This window comes from Ictalurus punctatus, chromosome 18, assembly GCF_001660625.3.
Source record: "Ictalurus punctatus breed USDA103 chromosome 18, Coco_2.0, whole genome shotgun sequence".
NCBI lineage: Eukaryota > Metazoa > Chordata > Actinopteri > Siluriformes > Ictaluridae > Ictalurus > Ictalurus punctatus.
The window spans coordinates 2565628-2574757 of NC_030433.2; positions in this window are offsets into that span (position 1 = coordinate 2565628).

Below are 9130 nucleotides of genomic sequence, written 5' to 3' on the forward strand. Positions count from 1 at the left end.
GAGTAGTTTTTTTGAAGAAGAAAAAAAAAAAGCACAAAAAAGCTCCACAAATTTGAAAAGAAAAGAAAAAACCACAACAAAATCAAGCATTTTTTCCCTGGAACGATCACAAACAACTCCGCAAAATCCTGCACGGAATGATTCTTCAACTTGAGCTGTAGGATATTAGCATGTTTCTTTTATGTTTCACTCTTGCTACCATATTTGTAACTGTCCCATGATTTTCGCACAGTCCTGTGCCATCCTCGTTCTGGTGGCTATTAGACCAACCTTGTAGCAGCAGATTTTGAATCAAAATGCATGCTTTCTGACAGAAATTTATATTTATATTCTGGGATTGTGACAGGTAGAAAATCAGGTTTCGTTTCCGAATCTAAACATATTTGTTGTAGTATAAAAGACTTTTTAAAATAAATAAATAAATAAATAAACCGTTCTAAAGTATCTAGGTTAGATACACTGAAGCACATAAACGTTAATGTTGGAAAACACCTTGAACATTTTTACAGTATTGATTTTATTAGCAATAAAATGGTCTTTTGGACACGGACCCTTAGATACTTATGGTATCGAGTACTGCAGCAACAGCTTTATTCCTCTCTGAAGTAAAGCTGATATTTTAACACGTGCAGTTATTATTTGAGAAAACCAAAGCCCTTTTTCACACAGCAAGAGTGTCCCAGTGATGTTTGGACATGCTGTTTGATTGACTCTCCCTGTTTTCACAGCTTAGTCTCCTAAAGGGAGATGTTTCTTTTTCAAAGGACCCCATCCGAACCCTTCAAAGATATATAAGACCTGGCGGTGTGGGTGCCTCCTGCTCTGCCCTTTCCCTACTAACACAAGGGGTCCATCAGGGATTAATCTTAGGCTACTACAGCGTTTCTACCTTCCTCAGGCTTAATAACCGGACTGAAGTCAGGCTGCTGAGGTCCAGAACATTTAATATGTTGATGGATCCATTCTACATGCTGTCAAGTATGAAATCTTCATAGAGTTGGACATGTTATGGTACAGTGCCTCCAGGAAGTTTTCACCCCCCCCCCCCCCCCCCCCCTAATTATTTCTCTATTTGCTGTATTGCAACATCAACTTTAAGTATATCATGGAATGGGAATGGGAATGGGATTTTTAAAAAATAAATAAATAAAAACTGCTTAATTGATAAGTATTCACCCCCTCAGTGTAAATTGTCCTTTTTGCAACAATTATATATCTGAGCTGGCTTGAATGTGTCTCCCTGAGCTCTGCCCATTTTGATTTTGGCATTTTTTTCCATTCCTCAATAATAATTTTCTCCAGCTCAGATGCCAAATTAGATCGAGAATCTTGGTGGATGGCTATTTTTAGTTCATGCCAGAGATTTTCAATGGGACTTAAGTCTGGGCTTTGCCTCACTGTCCTGTTGGAACATTCAGTATATTTTCACCCTAAATGCAGATGTGTGGCTGACTGGAACAGATGCTCCTCAACAGTTTGGCTCAATCCATGTTGCCTGTCATGGCAACAAAGAAACGTTCCAGTTCCTCTTGCTGAAAAGCAACCATAGAGCATGATGCAACCACCAACGTTATTTTATGACAGGAATCGTGTTACCTGGGTGCTGGGCTATAATTGGTTTGCGCCAAAGATTACGCTTTGCCTTTAGACAAATGTCAACTTCAGTCTCGTCAGACGACAAAATCTTTTTCAAAAAGCTCTCAGGTTTTCTAACATGACCTTTCTCAGACGTGGCTTCCATCCGGCCATTCTCCCATAAAGGCTGGTTCTGTGAAAAGCTGATGATATTGTTGAAGTCTGCACAGGTTTTACTGTTTCAGCCAGTGAGCTCTGTAACCCCTCCAAGTGTTGTAGCTGGACTCTTGGACACTTCTCTGTCAACTGCCCAAGCGCTCAGTTTTTGTTAACACACCTGCGTGTCTAGTTTAAGACAACACATTTTGTGTCGCTTAGAACACAATCAGTGTGTTAGTACATTTCCACACAAAGATGTGTTCAAAAATAACACAAAATAACACAGAGACCCCCCCCCCCCAGCCAACACACCCATGTGGGGCCCAAAGAGTTTGCACCTGGGCTGATATTTGGGGTCCACCTGAGCTACCCAACTGGGGCCCAGCCAATTTTGTCCTCAGTTTCCATGGAGGCCCCACATGGGTTAGCCCAGATGGGTTGATGATGGGCCCTTAATGGGCTCCATATCAGGCCCATATGGGTAACCCATGTTTGGAGCCTACCTCCAAACTAGAAAGAGTCTGACTACATGGGTTGATGATGGGACCCAGCTAGGTCTTATCTAGCGCTCTTATTGGGCCACAACAGGTATACATATGGGCTACCATATTTGTCTGCTTGGGTTATCTTATTTTACAATAAACCCCTCACTTTCCCAGTGGCCCTTTAAAAAGAGAAAATAAATCAATCAACCATTTTGCCAGTGTTTTTTATTCCCTTTTTCACAGTTAAAACAGATGTGTCAGGTTAGCTTTAGGATTTGGTGCCGCACTAAGACGACACTATAAGGTGGGGTCACACTGAAAATAACTAAGTGGCAGCAATAAGCTTAACACAGCACCCAGATGGTAGTAATATTTTGACTCTAACTCGCTTCTAAGCACTGAGTTGACTGATGGAAGTCAGAGACATTGTTTTTAAGTTCTGCTTGTTCAGCAGTTGTTTGATAAATTGCTATTAAACACATTTGGGCAGATTTGAATTGCTAGTCCATCCATCCATCCATCCATCTTCTATACCTTTGCTTTATCCTTTTCAGGGTCACGGGAAACCTGGAGACTATCCCAGGGAGCATCGGGGACAAGGCGGGGTACACCCTGGACAGGGTGCCAATCCATCGCAGGGCACACTCACATACACACTCACACACCCGTTCATACACTACGGACACTTTAGACAAGCCAATCAGCCTACCATGCATGTCTTTGGACTGGGGGAGGAAACCGGAGTACCCGGAGGAAACCCCCGCAGCACGGGGAGAACACGCAAACTCCGCACACACACACAGGGCCACGGTGGGAATCGAACCCCCGACCCTGGAGGTGTGAGGTGAACGGTGCCACAAATTCAGTGGTATAATGTCTTCTAACAATAAAAAAAAGAGGGACGAACTCTGAGACAAAGTCAGAGATATTTATTGTGCAAGCATACGCCTGGACACGGGTGGACTTAAAATGAACATGGGTGTACCATGTTTAACATATTTAGTGTGAGCTCTTGAAAATGAAATACCAGTCCTAATTTAGATCATTGAAAATAAAAGCGGATGAATACTTATCAGTTAATACTTTCTGGAGGCACTGTAGATTTGCTCAAATCCTTTCCAACTGCGCACTAAATATCACTAAAGCTGCATTGTAAAACTTTGTCGTACACGTGTGTCTAAAAATCTTTTACGTGCATTTGTTTTCTTCTCCATCTTGTTTACTGCATATTTAACCCATAGCGTATATTCCCGTTCCTGTCCTCTACTCCTCAGATTCTGGCCTCCTCACGTAAAGTTGAGCTTCACTAGAAGCAGAGTTGGGTGTAAGACGTTACAAAGTAACACGTTACTGTAATCTACTTACTTTTTCTGGTAGCGCAGTAATTTAACGCGTTACGTTTTAAATTGATAGAATTTGATTACAGTTACTGATGTCAATAAAGTTACGTTACTTGCTTTACAAATTTATTGCCAAGAAAACAATATTAAGTAAAATGCATTTCTAAAATAAACCACGTTTTGCCCCAAAGATTTTTTTCTCTAGCCCCGAATAATTCTCCACTTGGAGCAGTTTGTCACTACATAACTTAATGTCAATAAAAAAAAATATACAGCCGCGTTGCAATTTTATATCTTCAGTGAACGGAGGCGAGACCAGTCAGACAGGGTTTACCGAAAACTACGTGGAAACACTCGTGTCTTATCGGCTGACGGATCTCAATTCTGCCAAACGCTAGCTCACAGTCAGCGTGAGGGAAAATGGAAAATGGATATATGCCTCTTTTTTTTTTTAACCAGTAAATGGGATGAAACTGAAACAGTAACATCGTCTGATGCTGAGCAGGAAAACAAGGTGTGTAAATATCTATATGAGTTCCAGTTTACGTCAACATGATATGAGCAGAGCGTAAGGAAAGATAATGTACACTGTATTATGGCACTGTAGCAGCTAAACCCATACAGTGATAGCTTAGCTGTGCCTCCCCATGGCTAGCGACACCAAACTAGCCTAGTTAGAAAAGCTTCACGGTATATTTTATCCGTCTGGTAGTCCTACAAACAGTGACAACACCCGAGGCACGTTTTATGATGAATCCTTTTTGGATCATGTCCTACATTGACTCACTCTATGATTGGTATTCTATGAGTTTTACTGAATGTGTTACCAGAATGGCTAACGATGTGTTACCATTTAAATGAAATCTATGGCATCGCAACGCTAAAATGGAATTGATGAGGATCTTCAGTACAAAGATTTCTCAAACAGCTTAAACAATGTTTAAAAGAGTCAAAAAAAAAAAAAAAAAAAAGGTGGTTAATGGTTGGGGGTGACCTAGAGTACTAGGTCATCACTGTCATCAAAGGTGCCCTGAATAACATTTTGAGGTTTTTCCTTGCCAAGTTTTTATTACTCGGAGCGACTGTGGTTTTGTCGAAACGTCAACTCAAAATGTAGCTTGAAAGAGTTTCAAAAAGAGGATTTTTTCCCCCCCTTCTCACTCTCTCAAACACATAGATATACTTAGTTTTTTGCTAGGAAGCTGCACGGAAGTGTCTTTCTCCTGTTGTCATCTTGATGTGTTGCTAATGGACTGCCTATTTGTCAGGATCACAACATCTGGGAGATACAGCCTGGAGCAAATGAACCAAAGAATTCCTCACTGCAGTATAGGAATTAAAAGCATACAGGACACACACACACACGCGCGCACACACACACTATCTCACAAGGAGGTCTCTCTTTGATGTAAACGTCGAAGCTCTGTCTTTTTTAATTAAGTCAGTATGTTTGTTTGCGGTGCACATTAAGCGGAACAGTTTGTTTTGATTACGAGCGATTTGAAGATATTTTTGGCAGGCGTGCAAGGCACCGAACAACTGATGTGGGAACGCTTTGCTGTTTGAGGCTGTGTGTGTGTCGTTTTCGCTCAGCTGGACATCAATAGTCATCATTCTGTTATTTTTCACCGTGGAAACATAGAACAAGTACACACACTTGTTGAAGTCTGTCATTCGGTGATTGATTGAATTGCCTTTTCTCACTGTATCTTTCTCTGTGTTTCTATGTGTAACTTTCTCTTGCCTTGTGTGTGTGTGTGTGTGTGTGTGAGAGAGAGAGAGAGAGAGAGAGGCACACCTGGACCGTCACAAGAAGTGTAGAGTTGTGTACATTTAAAGCGTGTGAATTCTTGTGCAGACTTGCATGTGCGTGTGGGTGTGAACGTATGTCTCCATATGTCGATGTGTTTTTTGAGTGTGTGTATATATACATCAACTTCTGTGAGTATTTTACAGTATCGTACACTGTCTTCCATCTCATTTGTATCCAGAAAGTCGGTCTATCATCATACACACATGGTGTCGGCGCAACGTTTTTGGTGCAATTTCCAAAGCGATCTCAGACGTTCGGCGCCTCCGTTCGTGTCTTTATTAGGTATCATATTCCGTTCAATATCTCTCTTTAAAGATATCATTATCCTCGGACTGGTTAACAATATCATCTCCTCAGACAAAGTTATTTTGTTTTGTTTTATTTTTCATAACTCGATGTTTATCAGTTATAATGAATTATTAATGTATTACTATCGACTATAGTTCAGTTCAGATTGTGTATTATCCAAAAAGTACAGACGACTGGTGCGTAAAAGATGATTTATATTTCAAACTGATGTGTAAATAGGCTTGCAAGATGAAAACCTCAAGTCTGAAACTTAAAATAGTCCTTTTTATATTAATATAATACGATGATATAATAATAATGGTATTTAAGTCGTAAATTAATGGTAGGCCTACCCCTGATGATGTTGGTCACGTATCGATCGGAATTTAATCGTATTGTGTCGTAGTGATTCAGTGGCGTCATCAAATACCGAATCGTTGCCTTGTGAATACGGCTGAGGTCGTAAGATTACATACGCCTTGCAGAATCTGCAAAATTTTAATAATTTTAAACATAATAATAATGAGTGATCATTTAAAAAATGAATTTTTTTAAATTAACACTGCCCTGAGTACGCTATTTCATATCACAGATGTTTACATCTAGTCCACAAGACACAATAAGAACTGAATTTACACAAATGAAGCAGTTCAGAAGTTTACACACGCTTTATTCTTCATACCGCGTGTCGTGACCTGGATGATCGACGACTTGTTGTGTTTATGTTCTGTGAGAGTTCTTCACGAGTCCCTTGTTTGTCCTGAGCAGTTAAACTGCTTCAGATAGAATCCTCCAGGTCCTGCACCTTCTTTACTTTTCCAGCATCTTCTGCATATTTGACTCCTCTCCAACAGCGACTATATGATCTTGAGAGCCGTCTTTTCAGACCGAGGACGACTGAAGGACTCGTAGGCGACTATTACACGAGGGACAAACGTTCAGTGCTCAAGAAGGCGACACGAGCCGAGGGGGGTGTAAACTTTTGAATCTGTGTACCTTGTTATTATTCTGTATAAAGATCTTTTCCTTTTTCCATTTAGTTCTCCCCTTCAGAAGCTTCGGAAGATATTTACATGTTTCCCAGAAGACAAAATGAAAGCAATTTACATCCTGTTCAAAATTTGAATGAATGTATCGTGTTGCCCTCTTGAGAATTTTTATGATGGGTGAAAAGCGTATAAACCTATTATTATTATTATTATTATTATTATTTTTTAAATGATTAACATTTTCTGCAAACTTATGACCTCAACTGTAGAAATCATGTCTAATCGTATCGTAGCAGCTCCTGTCCTATCGTCAAATGTTGAGTTGTTGCCTTAAGAACCGAAGTCATGTCGTACTGTATTATATCATAGCAGATTCAGGGATACTGTCAGATGTCAAATTTTTAGCTTAGGAATTAAAATGGGATTGTACCGTGTGGAAGCATGAGGCCTAACCCCCGTTTGGTACCCTCGATAGAATCCATATAAGCTTATGAATTGTGTCAAGTGTTGTGAGATAAAATGAGTAGAACAGTATGAAGTTTAATTCATATACTGCCTTTACATAGCACAGGTATTACATAGCACATATACTGTTTATATACATAGCACATATACGGTTTACATAGCACATATACTGCCTTTACATAGCACAGGTGCTATATATGTTCTAACACATACTATCGTGCATGATAAGTGTTGAACGAAGACCTCAAATTTAAGCTGGGCTTATTTGCCATTTACTTCCATCTCCTGATTTGTTCAGTTCGTGACTTAATAGATAATTATTCAAGCAATCAACCAGGTATATTGTGTCATAATAGCATGATGTACATTCAATACAGAATACAGAACGCACAGTAAAGTACTTACCTGATACTGGTCCATCGATTGATAGGAACCATAAGGTTGTTGGTTATGACACATGAGAATATCTGTGATTAATTATTTATTGTTAAATGTTTGTTTAGTATGTCACCCCTAATCTCAAAATTTCAACTTCTCACACCAACATTTATCCGTTGAGATTTCAAATGTCACATAGAGACGGATCAAGGGAACGCATTATGTGAAATGTATCAAGACCTCAGGTTTGGATGTACTTAATAAACACAAGTTCTTGCGATATTTAACTCGAGAGAAGTCCCACTCCCAGAGTAGCAGGTGTCTCCAATTTTATGTGTGATTTTGAATTTTTTGTTTGAGGTGTGTGTGCATGATTTATTTCTTTACTTTTTAATTTCATCTGTCTTTAATTCATATGAGAAAAGGTTCTTGCCAAAGCATATTAGAAGGTTACTCATCAAGGCATTTGCTTGTCGAAAAAAAAAAAAAACAACAACCCAAACATGTATGTGAAATAAATACACGTTACTTATGAACGATGTGGGTTTAGTGGTGAAAATTTGTACATTTGTATGTACAGTATGTGTAATTTCACTCACAATCGCCATTTTTTTTTTTTAAATATGAAAAGTTGCAAAGGCTAAAGTTAAGGTTTGTGGTTACGTTATTCTTTCTTTCTTAAATTTAAAAAAAAAAAAAAAATTCAACCACATTACTTTTGTTCATTCAAATTATTTCAGAAATAACTGAAAGAACTATAAGTTTCACTTTGTAGTGTATCTTTGTAGGTTTAATAAGTTTTGAAAGTAACATGAAAGTAAAGTGATTAGTAATCTGATTACTTTTGCCATGCAGTAATCAGTCATGTAATCAGATTACACAAGCAAAATTCAAGTGTGAAATTTAACTGAGCAGGTCTGACGTTTTTCTGTTTATCCTTTTTATAACATTCCTGACGACGCAGCACTTCCCGGTGCAAAATTTAAAAACGTATAAGTTAAAAGACGGCATGTCCATGTTAAAGCTACGGTGCTTGAAATATTTCGGTTAAACGTTGGCTTCATCTCCTCAAGAGTAGGAGCGAGCGATGCAGGTGAACAAGTGTGGACGTGCCGTTCTTCTATGCAAATCCAAAGAACGGCACATTCCAAAAAACCTTTCCCTCTGTCGTTTTTCCCTCTATCTGAAAGCAGCAAGTCACTGCAAAGATTCTAGTTTTACAGGCAAAAGGCTTCAGATACTGAAACACTGTGGTGACAGAACCAGCTTTATTTCTATTGTCTACCCTTGTTAACTAAAGATAAACATAGACGCTTGAAAAATGTAAAGAAACAAATAAAATCCTGAACAAACAAGAGGGTTCTAAACAGTGCTTGGTCCCCTAAATGTGTGCGTGAGGTGTAAAAGTTTCCATATGTGTGACGAGACGGATTTCTGGAATAAATTGTGGCATACCGAGTGTGTGTTCATGTCTTCCCATGACTATGCGTTTCACTTTGGATGATGGCCTCATACTCCTCTTTTTAAAAAATAAATAAATAAATAAATAAATAAATAAATAAATAAAAATACAATTATTTTCTTTGGAACTTATTATATAATTATTTTATTATATGTGGTATTGTTACACGTAATCCC